Source organism: Rhinolophus sinicus, linkage group LG01 (genome assembly GCF_036562045.2).
Source record: "Rhinolophus sinicus isolate RSC01 linkage group LG01, ASM3656204v1, whole genome shotgun sequence".
In the NCBI taxonomy this organism is placed as follows: domain Eukaryota; kingdom Metazoa; phylum Chordata; class Mammalia; order Chiroptera; family Rhinolophidae; genus Rhinolophus; species Rhinolophus sinicus.
In genome coordinates this window covers 163,918,594-163,936,061 of record NC_133751.1, presented here as the reverse complement: position 1 = coordinate 163,936,061, position 17,468 = coordinate 163,918,594, and the positions used below count along the sequence as shown (strand labels likewise).

Sequence of the window (17,468 nt, the reverse complement as noted above, 5' to 3'; positions counted from 1 at the left end):
GGACATGTTTACATTGAGGTATGACCTCTAGCCCTGCACCTATCTGATATGACACCGGTGAGTTGGCCCAGTGAGCAACTTCTAGAAGCAAGTCCTACCCTGAGTCACAGATAGGACTGCATACCTTCAATATACCTCCTAACCTACAAACAACAAAAATATATGTCTATCCACACTAAATATTTCTCTGACTGTACTTCTCCTCACCTATATGCCCAAAATTTCTCTAGCCACACAAACACTGTACACAGGAGAGGAGGGTGTTAGGAGCCTCCCAGTGAAAGGAGATAGCCGTCTTAAGGGGGAGTGGTCAAAATATGTTTCTTCACAAGTATTATAAAACCATATGGCCGTATAAACACAGTGTTAAGACTATCTCTGGTCCTTGGAAAGGAACTGAGCAAAAGAGATCACTGAAGTTTAAGTTCAATGAGCCTCATGGTAAGTCTGCCTTGAATCAATGATATATGAAAACAAGTAACAGTTACTGACTTCATTCACCTTTTCCACGTGTATCACAGGAGAAGAATGGCAAGTGTAGACTAGTCAGGTTATAGTTCCTCATGCTTGATCAAAGATCAGAGCATGAGGTCAAGCAGATACAACAAAAGAAAGTTTAACTGGGAAAATAGTTAGAAGTCTAATGTAAACGTAGGGAGAATCAGAGGCAAGAGATGAGAATAAGGATCTGGACTCCGGATCACGGGGTGAAACTACAGAAGCAGGTATATCTAGAGATGCCTTCTCCCCTGGACCCTGGCTTTTTGATAACACCTGGATTTTATAAAAACACACATCCAAAGATGTTCAGTATAAGAACCTGTCCACTCCAGAGTTAGAAAAGACGTGCTGGTGTTAGTTTAAGTTGTTAAATGATGACATAAACCTCTAATCACTCTGGTTTGGTTGACACTCTAGTGGTTTTATTAGGAATTCCTTTCAAATGAGTTACTCGATCAATGAGTAACCCAGCTGAGGAGATGCTGTATCATTAGTGCTTCCATGGGGATGCAGATAATGACACTGACATAAGTATTTCTAAACATTTTCTTTTACGGTTATCAAGCTTTTTGAGCTTAGGAATTTACAGTCACTGGGAAGGGAGGGAGTATCAGAGAGAATATTTCATTACCAGAAAATAAATCCCACCCCACCCCAAAAACGAAAACCAAAACCAAAACAAAACACCTCACATTTACAGAAAAAAAAATACTGTTGCACTCCTTTTTGTTCCATCAATAGTGAACGTTATTTAGAGGTCTAATGCTGAGCATGAGTATTGTAACTGATATTCCCCTTGAAATCTCTCTCTCCTCGGAAGACTACAAAATTCAGAGGGATCAGGTAGGAGTCAGACAGCAATCTGAGCTACACCTTCCAAAACAACTTTGCCTGAAGGGTGATCCTAGGTCCATCTATGCTGGAAATCCCAAGGGTGCCAATTTAAAATGCAGAATCACCAGCTCACAGAGACTTAAAGATCTGGAATCTCTGCATGTGATTCCACAAATATGTGTGGCTGTCAAGCACCCCAGGGGATTCTTATGACCTGAAAGTGACAGAAGCTCCTCCTATAAAGGAGTGGGGATGGATTTAAGACAGGGTCCTTATGTACCATCAAGATGCCTCAAGGAATTATCTCAAGTCACAAGCCAAGAGTCTCCGATAATCCTAAAGGGAGGATGCTTGCATATTTGAATTCTCCCTCTTCTCCTCCCTCAGCTATCATTCCTGAAGAGGAATGCCTTCCTTTCTCATTACAACACCAATTCAACTTTGTTGCTTCCCAATTCTGCTTCCTTGTTTTTTCTTCCCTACTTATTTTGTCTGATGCAAATTCATTTTCGTATTTTCATCACCCTTCTGTTCATTCAAGACTCACAGGACTAAATGGGATCTCAAACCCAACCAATATTTTAATTCCCTCTGTGATAGTCCTAAAAAGTCACCATATGATTTTGGCTTGATTGACTCTATTGAAAGGGAACTATGGGGCTGCTTGTTCCATTTGTAGGACCTATTATCCGTTAGAACCCTCTTTCTTATCACAAAAAAAATATGTGTCTCTATAATTAGCACCATTGGTCATAGCTCTGCCTTCTGGAAATATACTTCTGGCAATTACATTCTTCTTCCACATGACGGTTTTGACTACATTCCAACTGATGAGTATTTCGCTTTGAATATTTTGTAATGTATCCAGGATGAAGGTATTCTTTGAATGTAAAATGGGAATTAACAGTCTCAATTGCCATTCCTGTGATAATACCTTTATACCACAACCTCATTAGATAAAAACTCCAAAATTGTCCTCAGAAAAATAATCTGTTTCTAGAATAAATTAGCTGAAAGCCTGGGAAACTTGGTTTCATTTGTTCATGTGTTTGTTGCAATAGTGGTTATCTAAACCAGGGCAGTTTTCTCCCCAACCTCCCACGTGCTGCCCTGACTGCAGGGAACATTTAGCCATGTCTAGAGACACTGAGAGTTGTCACACTTGGGAGAGGGGTGCTACTGCCATTTAGTGGACAGATGCCAAGGATACAGCTAAAATCCTGCCATGTCTAGTACAGCGCCCCATGCTCACCCCTGCATCCCCACAACAAAAGATTATCCAGACCAAAATGTCAAATGTTGAGGTTAAGAAACCTTTCATCGAGACACCTTTAAGAAGTCAACACTGAAAAATGTATACAATGATTAATTGCTACTCACTCTTTCGTAGGATTCCTTTCCAAACAGCTGAAATTTTCACACTTCATGTAACTTTTCACCTGGAAAATTGTTAATATAATTTTACAAGTCAAAACCATCATTGACAATGTTATCAGTCACTTAGAAATTTATCTGAGAGGAAAATGGTCACTATTTAGACATATTTATTTGAATTCTTTCTCTGTATATAGTCTCTAACTGGCCTTAGATAATCAATCTCCCTCTACTTCTAAAATAAAATAAATGGCAGTGCATGAGAGCCTGGCTTTGAGGTAAGATACTCAAAATCACCTTTCTATAGATACTTGATCTTTAAAACAACTCTAACAAAATAGACTGTAATGTAAATATGTTCAAAGTACATATTACCTAAAGGTGAAGCCAAAAGTAATTTTAAAACATTATTATTCATTTGCATTTTATAATCATTCACTATAATGATATGAAAACAGAGAAGACATGATATCTGACTTCGACAAAAAGTCTGGTGAAGAAGACAAAAATATAAACCATTTACTCAGAGCTGATAACCTTCCTTCTGCCACTGAATCTTTCACCCACCGGCATCTCTAACCATGTATGCTTTGCATCCACATTGGCTCAATGGATTCACTGTCTGTGTTTCATAAGGGCCAACTTCTCTGACGTACTGGGTCCCATCTTTGCCACCTCAAGGACTTTTCTCATGCAATTATCTCCTCTCCCTCCTCCCTTATCCAATCAAATGTTATCCCATTTGTTATCCCTTTATTATCATAAAAACATGCTATGATAGCTATCACAGCTAGTCCCCAGTCTCATCTCTACCTTTACTCCTTTCCACTCTTCCTCCACCGTCTTAGCTTAAACTCTCAGCATTATTTGACACAGCTCATCACTCCTTCTTCCTTTATTATTATTTTTTTAACTTGGTATTTGGTACACCATAGTCTCTTGATTTTTTTCTTACCCATATGGTTGCTACTTATTCTCCTTTGCTGAATCTTCTTCATTTCCCCATCTTGAAACACTATAACGTCCCTTACTCATAGGTTATCCCATCCATCCCAATGACCTTGAACACATTCTATATGCTGATGCATTCCAGATTTATATCTCCAGAATGAAGCTCTCCTCTGAATCTCCATAATTTGCACTAAGATATCTAATGGGCCTTTCTATCTTAGCAGATCCAAAACTGAGCCCTTGACTCTCTCTCCTACCCCTGGCCAAACATGTTCATCTTCTAGAGGTCCCTATCACAGCAATTATTGCCATAAAGCATCTCAGGTAAAAACCTAGCCTTCACCCTTGAGCTATCCCTATTTCTTATAGCTTTTCTTTCAATCCATCAAATGAATCCTTTAAAAAATTACATTCAGATAATATCCTGCTCCAAGCTATCTCCATCTCTCTCCCGGATTTATCACCTGGTGCCCGAAAAGTCTTCTGCTTCTGCTCTGGTAAACCGACAGAGTTCTCCCCACAGTAGCCACAACAAATATTTTTAAAGGGAAATTATGCCATACCATTCAACTCCTGGAAAGCTTGCAGCACTTTTCTAACACTCAGAATAAAATCCTAAGTCTTTACTGCAGCCTATTAAATCCTACTTTATTTGGCACTGGATGTCTTCTTATTCCCATTCCCTGCCATTTTTCTCTTGCTCCTGACACTTCGTTGGCCTCTTTGCAAGTCTCAAACACTCTCCCACTTCGGAATCTTTATACTGCTTCCTGAAGTAGTACGACTTCCTATGCTACTCCCAGGTAAGCTCTAGCACTTTCACAATTTCATAATTTGATTTTTTATTATTCTGTATACAAAGCACATCTACAATTTATTTTTGATGAAGAATATGAGATCAAAATACAAGCTTATTTTCTTAGAGTTAGTTATCCCCTTGTCCCAATATTAATTGTCTTAAAATCCATTAACCTCCATAGATTAGAAATTACATTTTTGTTATATACTAAATTCCTGTCTGTATTCAGGTCTTTGTACGTGTTTTGTCATCTGTCTCATGAGCAATATTTTAAATTCAGCACATACTTCATTACGAAAATTTTCAATAACTTAACACTTTTTAAGTTAAAAAGTCTATGAAGGGAAGCATTATCAGAATGGTAGAACAAGGATCTCCAAAGACCTGCTTTCCATAAAATCCATTAGGACAATAGAAAAAAATAAATAAAACTCAAAACCAACGCTTTCAAAAGTAATCAATGGTTTGCAACAATCCACAGAGCACTTATTCGAGAATATTGTATGAAACTTGGTCAAAACAAAACAAAACAAAACAGTTCTGTGGTATTTTAACTTGCCCTATTTCCATCCACTCTCTCACCTCTATAATATCGTTGAAAACCAGCAGCCTTGTGGTCTACTGTGAAAACCATCAGACTAGCAGGCACTTGGTAGGGCAAAATGGATTTGAAGCTCCCCAGGAAGTCCCTTCCCAGAGAACTATTGTTAAGTTGATCTGTATGGAGGTTCCCTGAAAATTACCATTTGCAGGACTTGTATTTATTTGACCTGACTCAGAACTTAACACAGTGAGAACAGCCCTTCCTTTGGGGGAACATACCTAAAATAATCAGGGGCAACTGTTCAACACTGCAGCTGCCTGAGGCAGTGGTAATTGTTGGGACAAACAAGAGGTTGAGCAAAAAACATAAAAGAAAATGCTGAGAATGAGATGTTCCTATGGGGCTTTAAAAATCTCAGGTATATTCCTGGGAATCTAAAAGGCTATACACATGTGCAGGGCTGTACTCAGGAAAGACTGTACTAAGGGCTGTGTATGTGCTGAAGGAAGATTTCAAAAGTTCCCAAGCTTTCACCTATGGCTCTGCATAATTCAGAAGTGAAGGCTAAGGCATAGTGCAAACTGCACCAGCATTGAAGGTGTGCCCCAACCTACACACAAAGCCCCTTGGCAAAGACTGGGAAACTTATTGCCTCAATACATTTAAGGAAATCTCTATCCAATTATCAGCTGACCACTGAGCTAACTAAACAGAGACTCTAGTGGCTACACATGACAAAGAATAGAGACGAAGAAAAAAATAACAAACCCTTGGGGAGGGGGTGGAAGTGGTCCGATTTTAGAGTAACCATATATATTATTTAAGATACCTAATTTTCAATAAAAAATCATGAGACATGCAATGAAACAATAAACTATGTCCCATACACAGGAGAAGTTAATAGAAACTGCCTCTAAGGAAGCCTATATGTTAGATTTAATAGAAAAAGACATTACATCAGCTATACTAAATATGTTCAATGAAATAAAGGAAACTATGTCTAAAAAATAAAGGAAAATATGAGAAAGATTTATCACCAAATAGAAAATAATAGAGATTTTTTGTTTTCAAGAACAAATTAGAAGTATTGAAGTAAAAAGTAAATAAGATGAAAAAAAACGTAGCAGAAAGGTCCAGCAGAACATGTGAGCTTGCAGGAGAAAGAATCAGCAAACCTGAAGACAGGTCAACTGAAACTGTCTAGTCTGAAGTACAGAAAGAAAATAAATAAATAAATAAATAAATAAATAAATAAATAAATAAATAAAAATGAACAGAGACTCAGAATTTCAGGACAACATATGCAAAATGAGAGTCTCAAAGGAGAGGAGAGAGAGAAAATGGTAGAAAGACTATTGAAGAAATAATGGCTTAAAACTTTGCAAACTTGATAAAAAATATTAATTTACCTATCCAAGAAGCTCAATGAACACCAAGATAAACTCAAAGAGATCCATACCTAGACACATCATAGTTAAACCTGAAAACCAAGGACAAAGAGAAAATCCTGAATGCAGCAAGAGAGACATGACTATGTACCAGGGACCCTCAGTAAAATTTACAGATTCTATCTTATCTTAAACTATGGAGACCAGATGGCAGTAGGATGATATTTTCAAGGTGCTGAAACCAAGAATTCTATATCCAGCATAATTATCTTTCAAAAATGAAAATGTTAAGATGTTCATGGGTAAACAAAAACTGAGAGAATTCATTGCTCTCAGACCTGTCCCACAAGAAATAATATAGGGAGTCCTTTAGATTGAAATAAAAGGTCACTAGAAAGCAACTTGAATCCACAAGAAGTGAGAACATAGAAAAGGGTAAATATAAAGTACAGATAAAACAGAATAAGTGCCCTTTTTGTTTGCTACTTTTTCATTCTCTTACCTTATTTAATGACAATTGAATAAAGCAGTAATTATACAACTGTGCTGATGCTTGTAAAGCATAAACATGTAATTCATAAAAGTTACAATAGTAGCACAGAGAAGGGAGAAGGAAACGTAGATATATTGGAGAGAAATTCCAGTATCCAATTGAAATTAAACAGTAATCATAATCCCGAGGACGATAAGTAAGAAAATAACCAAAAATATATGAAAAGAAACAAGGGAATTAAAATAATGTGTTAGAAAATATTCATTTAACACAAAAGAAGAGTGGCGAAATAGAGGAAGAAAAAAAGACATGTGGCATATAGAAATCAAAGAGCAGATTAGGAAAGTGGATAAGAAACAATTTCCAACTATATGCTGTTTAAGAGACACACATTAAAGGACAAAAATGGGTTGAAAGTACAAGAATGGAAAAAGACAAACCACACAAAAGTAATGAAGAGGGCTAACATGGTGATAACACTATCAGACAAAATAGACTAAGACAAAAATTGTTACTACAGACAAAGATGGATGTCTTATAATAAGAGGGTCAATGTATTAGGAAAGCATAATTATAACCAAATATGCACCTCTCAACAAAACCTCAAAATACATAAAACAAAAATGGATGGGATTGAAAGGAGAAAGCGATAAATCAATAGTAATAGTTGGGGACTCCAATACTCCACTTTAAATTATAATAGAAGTAACAAGAAATAGAAGACTTTAACAGTACTATAAATCAATTAAACTTAACGAACATCTATGGAACACTCTGCCCAACAACCACATAATACAAATTCTTCTTAAGCACACATTGGCCTTTTTACAAGACAGACAATTAATTAGGCCACTAAAAATGCCTCAATAAAATGTAAGATTTTTAAAATTACTGAAAATATATTATCTGACCATAGTAGGATTATATTAGAAACAAATAAGCAATAGAAACTTAGGAAATTCACCAATAATTGGAAATAAAATAACACACTCCTAAATAATCAATGGGTCAAGAAGAAATCACAAGGAAAACTAAACACACACACACACACACACACACACACATATATTTAGGTATGAATAAAAACATAAACACAACATGTGAAGCTTACAGGATGCAGCAAAAGCACTGCTTAGTAGAAAATTTATAGCTGTAAATTCCTCTATTAAAAGAAAAAAAAGATGTAAATTGAAGTATATACATTGTGTGGTGCTCCTGTTTCTGTAGCTTCATGAGGATTTACAGAATTGTATTCAACATTCTGCATAAATCTGCCTTCATTTTCATTTATTAACCCCTCTTCATTTGAGAGAGCAGCAGCAATTGCAGTTAAGTCTGTTAACTCTTGTACTGGCTACTGAATTAATCACAGACTCAGCTCAATTTCTTTATCATGACTGTGTGTGATCTTGCAATTCTTCAACAGTTTAGCAATGAAGTGCTAGCTTCACTGCTCAAAAATTTTTTAAAAACTGCAATTTTTAAAATGATCTATCTTTTAAAGCAAAATTAACATCTATGAGGCTGCATTTTGCTATTGTACATTTGTAATCACTCCTATGTGAAAGATTACTTTTTATTTACTGTACAATACTCACAAATAGCATTCTTATTAGTTTGTAACATTTAAATCAAGAATATTTGAAATATATCTATATCTATATCTACATCTACATCAGTATTTTTTCCATTGTATCTCATTCAGAAATATGTTGATATGGAGATTACACCATACCTGAGAAATTGTACATTATCCTTTCATCATATATATAACTTAAGTTTTCCAACCTCCTTTTTTATACATTAAAAATAGCACACTTTCAGTTATTCAAAAACTTCTTGAGTATGTACATTGAGGTCAGGTAAGGTCATAGCTGATGTAATAATCAGTTTTATTCCTGTATCAGTCACATTTGCTATATATACTGACATCATGAAAACACTGAGGAAATAATATTCAACTATTACGCCCTTGTAAAATTTTTATACTCTCATTCTTAACGTTTCTGATTTTTGTTTTTGTTTCACAAAAGAAAAAGAACAGTGATAAAGCAGTAAGAAGACCAAGACATTTATTATCAGTGCCTAGGGCCATGTGAACTTTGCTGACCAATAGATATACATGGCCAAATTAATTTACTAGAGTAGTAATTTTTCAAAGCCATTCTTGTCTATAGTTTTAGAATGAAAGTGCCAATACCATGAATAATAAGGGAGAACCATAAAGGAGAAAACAGGTGATTTTCAGTTGTGTTTGTGTTATTTAAAGGAGCAGTGTAGAGGCAAATTCCGTCAGCCAAGTTTATGAGTTGGATAGTCCTAACTTAAAAGCATCCATATTTGTATTTTGTATTATTCATAAACAATATTACCAATGACAAACTATTTCATCATTTAATAAAAATAGTACTTTCCCCCAGATCAACCACCAACTTTCTGTGATACATTGACTCTCAGTTGCAATAAAAATGACTGAATTGCATATATTTAAGAAGAGTAAGAAGAGGAAAATTTTAAATTAGTAACCTAAACTTACATCTCAAGAATCTAGATAACATAAAGCAAACTAAATCCAAAACAACTAGGGGGAAGAAAATAATACAAATTCGAACAGAAATAAATAAAATAGAAAGTAGAAGAACAGCAGAAAATCAACAAAATCAAAAGTCATTATTTGGAAAGATAAACAAAATTTACAAAATTTAATTAAACCCACAACCAAAACAGAGAGAAGGCTCAAATTACTGCAATTAGAAACGAATGAGGGCTTATTACTACTGACTTTACAGATTAAGGGACCGTAATGGAATATGAACTATTGGATGACAACACATTAGATAACTTATGTGAAATGAAAAACTTCCTATTAAAGCATAACTACTGAAACAGATTCAAGAGAAAAGAGAAAATCTCAACAGACCTATAACAAGTAAAGAAATTATATACAACATCTAAGATATGATCTATAAAATAAATAATTTATAAGCTGGATTTTACTGAAATTAAAAACCTCTGCTCTCCAAGAGATTGTATCAAGAAAATGAGAAAACAAGCCACAGACTGAGAAAAACATATGTAAAAGACATATTTGATAAAGGACTGTTATCCAAAGTATATAAAGAATCCTTTCAACTCAACTGTAAGAAACAATCCAATTTAAAAATAGACCGAAGACATTAACAAACACTTCACCAAAGATGATACACAGATGGAAAACAAGCATATGAAAAGATGTTTCACATTATATGCCATCAGGAAAAGGGAAATAAAAACAAACAAAAAACTGAAATACTACTACCTATGAGAATAGCCAAAATCCAGAAAACTGACAACACCAAATGCTGGCAAGGGTTTGCAGCAATAGGAACTCTCATTCATTGCTGGTGAAAAGGCAAAATGGTACAGCAACTTTGGACAACACATAGGTGGTTTCTTACTAAATTAAACATATCATTACTACAGGATCCAGCAATCATGTTCCTTGGTATTTATCCAATGGAGTGGAAACCTTAGGTCCACACAAAAACCTACACATTGAAGATTACAGCAGTTTAAGTCATAATTGTCCAAAGTTGGAAGCCACCAAAATGTCCTTCAGTGGGTGAATGGATAAACTGTAGTACATCCAGATGATGGAATATTATTAAGCACTAAAATGAAATGAGCTTTCAAGCCTTGAGAAGATACGGAGAAACCTTACATGAATATTACTAAATGGAAGAAGCCAGTCTTAAAAGGTTGTATACTGTATGATCCCAACTACATGACACTCTGGAAATGGCAAAACGATGGAGAAAATAAAAATATCAATGGTTATCAGGGATGAATATACAGAGCACAGAAGATTTTTAGGGCAGTGAAAATATTCTATATATTATAACTATAGATATATATCAATATGCATTTGTCCAAATCTATACAATGTATAATACCAAGAGTAAATGTTAAAGGAAATTAAGGAGTTTGAGTGATTTTGATGTGTCAATGTAGGTTTATCCAGGGGAACAAATTTACTACATTCACAATTGATATTGATAATAATGTTGGTTATGCATGTGTGGAGTCAGTGGTTCTATGGGAAATCTCTGTACTTTTCTCTCCATTACATTGCAAACCTAAAGCTTCTTTCTAAAAATAAAGTCTTAAAAAAAAAAAGGAAAAAACTTACTAACTACAAAATTATACTAATCAAGTCAGTGTTGTACTGGCGTAAGGATAGACACACAGATCAAGGGGATGGAATTGAAAGTGCAGAAAGAAACCTGACATTTGTGGTCATTTTTTTTTTTAAAGGTGCCAAAATAATTCAATGGGTAATGAATAGTCTTCTCAACAAATGATGCTGGGACAAATAGATATCCATATGCAAACTAATAAAGTTGTACCCTTACCTCATAGCACATATAAAAATTAACTGTGTGTGATCTTGAATTTGGCAAATTTATTTATTGTTATTTTCAGATATGACTCTGGAAGATCAAGCAGCAATAGATAAACTGAAATTCATCAAAAGCAAAACTTATCCAGGGATGCAAGGATGGTTCAACATCTACTAATCGATCAACGTGGTGTACCACATTAACAAAATGAATAAAAATCATATGATCATCTTAATAAATAAAGAAAAAGCATGACAAAATTCTATATCCATTCATGATGAAGAAAAACAAACTCTTGACAAACTCATAGAAGGAACATGCCTCAACTTAATAAAGACCGTATACAAGCCACAGCTAACATCATAATCAATGATAAAAAGTTAAAGCTTTTCTCCTAAGATCAGAAGTAAGACAAGGATGCTCACTCTCGTCAGTTTTATTTAAAAAGTAGTGGAAGTCCCAGTCAAAGCAATTAGGCTAAATAAATAAATAAATACATACATACATACATAAAATAAAAAAGCATCTTAATTGGAAAGAAAGAAGCTAAACTGTCTCTATTTGCAGATGGAATTATTTTATATGTACAAATACCCTAAAGTCTCTACCAAAAAATTGTTGGAACTAATAAACAAATTCAGTAAAGTTGCAGGATTCAAAGTCAACATACAAAAGTCAGCTGCATTTACATATACTAATAATAAACTATCAGAATGAGAAATTAAGAAAGCAATCTCATCTATAATTGCATCAAAATGAATAAAATACCTAGAAATAAATCTAACCATGGAGGTTAAAAAATCGGTACACTGAAAACTATAACATTAATGAAAGAATCTGAAAATACAATAAATGGTAAGATATTCTGTGCTCATGGATTGGAAAAATCAATGTTATTAAAATGTCCACATTATCCAAAACAAGCTGCAAATTGAATGCAATGCCTGTCAAAATCCCAATGGTGTTTTCACAGAAATAGAAAAAGCAATCCTAAAATCCGTATGTACGTAGAACCCATATATCCAAAGCAATCTTGAAGAAGAAAAACAAAGCTGGAGGCATTAGACGCTCTGATTTCAAACTATATTACAATGCTATAGTAATCAAAACAGTATGGTATTGGCATAAAAACAGATACACAGATCAATGTAACAGAATAAACCCACACACATATATATGTAGTCAATTAGTTTATGAGAAAGGAGTCAAGAATATGCAATGGGGAAATTATAGTCTCTTCAATAGATGGTGTTAGGAAAACTGGACAGCCACATACAGAAGAATGAAACTGGATTGCTGTATTACATCATACACAAAAATCAACTCAAAATGAACCACAGAATTAAATGTAAATCCTAAAACCTTAAAATGCCTAGAAGAAAACAGAGCGGGTATGCTTGACATCAGTCTTCGTGATGAATTTTTTTGGACTTAATACTAAAAGCAAACACAACAAAGGCAAATATAAACAAGTGAGACCACATCAAACTGAAAAGCTTCTGCACAGCCAATAAAACCACCAACAAGAGGAAAAGGCAACCTACGGAATGGGAGAAAATATTTGTAAAACATATATCTGATAAGGGGTTATTAAACAAATATATAAAGAACTCATACAACTCAATAGAAAATAATCTGATTTAAAAATGGGCAAGAGAACTGAACAGACTTTTTTTCCAAAGAAGCCACACAAATGGCCAACACGTACATATAAAGATGTTCAACATCACTAATCATCAGGGAAATACAAATCAAAACCACAATGAGATATCACCTCACACCTGTTAGAGTGGCTATTATCAAAATAGAAGAGATGAGTTTTGACAAGGACGTGGAGAAAAGGGAACCACTGTGCACCGATGGAGGGAATGTAAATTGGTCCAGCAACTATGGCAAACAGTATGGAGGTTTCTCAAAAAACTGAAAAAAAATAGAACAACCACATGATCCAGCAATTCCACTTCTGGTTGTTTATCTGAAGATAAAGAATCCTGTATCTCGAAAAGATATCTGTACCTCCATGTTTACTGCAGCATTATTTACAACAGCCAAGACACAGAAAAAACCCTAAATGTCCATCAATGGATGAATAGATAATGGAAATGTGATATATAATATATAAATATTATTCAGCTATAAAAAAGAAGGAAATCCTGCCATTTGTTACAACATAGATGGACCTTGAGGGCATTATGCTAAGTGAAATAAGTCAGAGCGAAAGGCAAATATTGTATGATCTCCCTTAAATGTGGAATCTAAAACAAAAACAAACTAACAAAAATAACCTCATAGAGAGAGCAGACTTCTGGTTGCCAGAAGCAGGTGGTAGGGAGTGGATGAAATGGATGAAGGGGGTAAAAAGGTCCAAATTTCTAGTTATAAGATAAATAAGTCCTGGATATGTAATATACAGCATGGTGATTATGGCTAATAACACTCTATTATACATTTGAAAATTGTTGAGAGAGTACATCTTGAAAGTTCTCATTACAAGAAAAAAACAAATTTGTAACTATTTCAAATAAAAGAAGAAAAACACAGACATTACTGAGTGAGAAAATGTGAAACAGTGCTAACATTTATGTAACTATTCATTTAACTTTGGTGTTTAGAACTTTTCTAAAGTATATGGAAACTCTGAAATGAAAAATAATTGGAATTAACCACTAACAAAGGGTAACAGACAACAGAAGCAAGCAACTCTGTCTACTAAATAAAGCAGCTAAAACTATTAGAATCATCATAGTCCCTTTTAGACTCAGCAACATTAAGTAAGAGAAGCACTAATGTTTCCAAGGTGAATGCTGAACACCTTGGATTAGATCCTCCATTTTTACTTCATGGGATATTTTAGGTACCTTTACAAACACATTAACTCCTTCCCTTAAACAGGAGATAGCATGATGTCAAAGAAATATTTTGTCTTCGAGCCCCACTTGGATTTGAATCCTCACATTGGCCCTGGGGCGAGCCATTTAATCTCTCATTGGCTCCGATTTTTCATCTGCAAAATGCATTTAGAATACATTATTGAGGGATATGTGAAAATTAAATGAGATATTGTGCGCATGTAGAAGGACCTGGCATAAAATAGGGATTAAATAAATTCACATTGAACAGATTTATTTTATTAAATTAAATAAGTGGTACCTGGTTTTGGCATTATTTCAAGCTGTTAGAATATATTTAAAAATTCCAGCTCTTGCACCAATTATTGCACTGAATCCCGGTGGCCTGAAAAAAGTGCATGCTTAATACAGAGATGTCCAAAGCATTTTACCTATTAGGAGAATGTAATTCAGTGACATATGAAAGCATTCCATAGTTCTTGCTGAGCATTAGTGGGTTTTATATCTGTACTTCGCAAAAACCTCAGGAAGAGTTTCTCACAGCTATCATGTTTGTAGGGCATGATCTCCTTCTCAAAAACAAAATGTCAACATCCCTGCACTAAGTTAAGGATTCTCAACAATAATTCTGTTCCCATTTAAAAGGAGCATAATGAGGTCAGTTTGAAGACCACAAGTTGCTCCAGGAATATTATTATAACTATTAAATTTTGTTTGATTGAAACTGCTTAATCATAAAATTTGAAGTTTCAAAAAGAAAGGTATACACAGAATTTACATATCTTAAATAGGCATTAAAAAAATATGTTGAAAACTTTAAGTAGATCAATTTAAAGCTGACCTATGGCCACTACAAACTTGAAGGGTTTTTTTTGTTTGTTTGTTTGTTTTTCATTACGTGACATAGTCCATATCAATCCTTCAGGTATACTGATATTTCAAGTAAAAATTAGCAGAAAGAAAACCTCTAACTTACTGAAATCTACTTTTGACATTGCATCAATATGACCAAGAAAATCAAAGCTACATGAATGGATGAGAAGATTTTAAAAACTTGGGGGTTATTGTTGTAAAGAAACAAGATCAATTAATAGATGCCAATGAAAAGAAATTGCTCAAAGCTTCTCATAGTTTAACTTACATTTTGTCCAGTCTTACAAATATATTACGATCCTCAACGTCAAGCCATTTCAATTTAACAAATGTTGTGGTGCTCACTATATATGTGCAAGGTACTGTGCTTGCTAGTTAATTTCTCCCCTCCCCCATTCTGAGTATTGTCAGATGTGTTTCTTTTAAAAATCCATTTTTGTTTTTCACTTGCCTCTCAGAGAGTATTAAAGAGAATGCATAATTGGTAATTTTTAAGTAAAAATTGTGTGCTTCAAAGGACATTTTCAAGTGAAAAGAAAAACCCTACAGAATAGAAAAAAAATAAATCATATGCTTGATAAGGGACTTGTATAAATAAAACATAAAGAACCCTTACAACACAACAATAAAAAGACCATCCAATTAAACAATAGGCAAAGGATTTGAATAGACAGTTCTACAATGAAGATATACAAATGGCCAACAAGCATATGAAAAAAATGCTCAGTATCACTAGTCACTTGAAAAATGCAAAAAAGAAAACACAATGAGACACAACTTCACACTCGCTAGGATGGCTAACATACAAAAGACAGAGACTATCCAGTGTTGGTGAGGATGTGGAAAAATCAGAACTTTCATACACTACTACAATTGTAAAAAGGTATGGCCAGTTTGGAAAACAGAAGCCATATACTGCATGATTCCACTTATATGAAATTTTCAGACTAGGTAAATCCACAGAAATAGAAAATAGATTAATGTTTGCCAGAATCTGTGGGAGGAGGAATGTGTGACTGCTAATAGGTACAGCAGTTCATTTTTAGGGCAATAAAATGTTTTTAAATTAGATAGTAATGGTTGTACAACTCTGTGAATGTCACTGAGTTACATGCTTCAAAAGCATGAATTTAATGGTATATTCAATAAAGGCTATTATTATGAAAAACAGCCTATCCATCATCTTTAGTTTCAAATTTGCCCTACAAAAATATGGACAATTTCTCTCAAATCCACACATACACCCAAATCCACAATTTCTGGGTTTGTGAAAATATGCATACTTGACTTTTCCATAATTGATGAAAAAACAAACAAACAAAAAAAACTTCTTGTTGTTATAAATTAGCAAGTCGCTTCTATGTAGATGTGTAGATCCCTGGACTGTCATAAACCTTATTTGACTCTTTCCGGTATTTATCCAACATAGTGTCAAGTATCATGCATATGGATCATTCCGGGAAAGGTTCACTGTACCTTCCTAATTAGGAAGACCTTAACAAGTTGTATTAATTTTTATCAGGGCATTGCCATTATATTAAAATTTTAAGTATTTAAAACTTGTCAGGCAAAAGCATTTCTTTATGTCACTTAACGTGCTGTAGTTAGAGAGCTATGAGAACTAAAGGAAGCTCAAATTAAAATATTTGCACTGTTATTCTTTTTTCCCAAATAACCCAGTCTGGACGATAATGTTATCACTTCTGTAGAGCAGTAAATTCATCAATTTATATAGGTCATTGTTATTTTTCTCTTCCACAAATTTCTTACCTATTTCACACAAGCCCTCTTTGGGAAACCACTGGTTCAAACCTCTGTGGGAAACCACTGAGAGTGACAGAAGTGTGTATTTTCTAACACCTCTTTCTGTCAATATTTTCCTTTAAATTATCCCTTGTTCTATTAAAGTTTGGCACTTAAGTCATTTTCTAGTCTATAGCTCTTTGTATCTTTTGCCTGAACCAAGAAATAAGAAGACTCTCTAAGGAAAATCAAATTGTGATTGGCCATTACAAAAGAATCTATTTCAGTCAGAAATACACTAGTTTGTTTCACTTGACAAACTAGAGCAAGACAACTAGATTGTAAATAAATACTGTGATTGACATCGCACACACTGAAGACAACCAATTAAATTGTCAACTTCACATGAGCAAATAGTAAATAATTCATATTTAGGATCTTGTGATCCATATAATACAATTGGCATTGTATACCAGAATTATTTAAAAGCTATTTTAACATTAGCTCTAAAGAAATATTATCAACTTTATCTCAATTATTTATTTACACATCATAATGAATATTAACACTCCTAATTATTATGTGAGTGGGAAAATCATAGGCCTTATTATAATTTAGATCACGTTAGGAAAAATTGTATGTAAAAGAATAATGCACAGGAGAATTAGTATTAAAGTAAATGCATTTAGGATACTACCATTAGCTAAACTTTTATAAAAGAAAATTAAAATACCCAAATT

At 34.1% G+C, this 17,468-nt stretch overlaps 1 long non-coding RNA gene across 1 annotated transcript in view; it reads right to left on the bottom strand.

Moving 5' to 3' along the window:
• Positions 1–17,468, bottom strand: part of LOC141572868 (uncharacterized) — a 698,703-nt gene that overhangs the window by 411,387 nt on the left and 269,848 nt on the right. Inside the window, exon 5 of the long non-coding RNA XR_012498339.1 lies at positions 2,716–2,774. This is a non-coding gene — a long non-coding RNA (uncharacterized LOC141572868). The remainder of the gene's footprint in view (positions 1–2,715; positions 2,775–17,468) is intronic.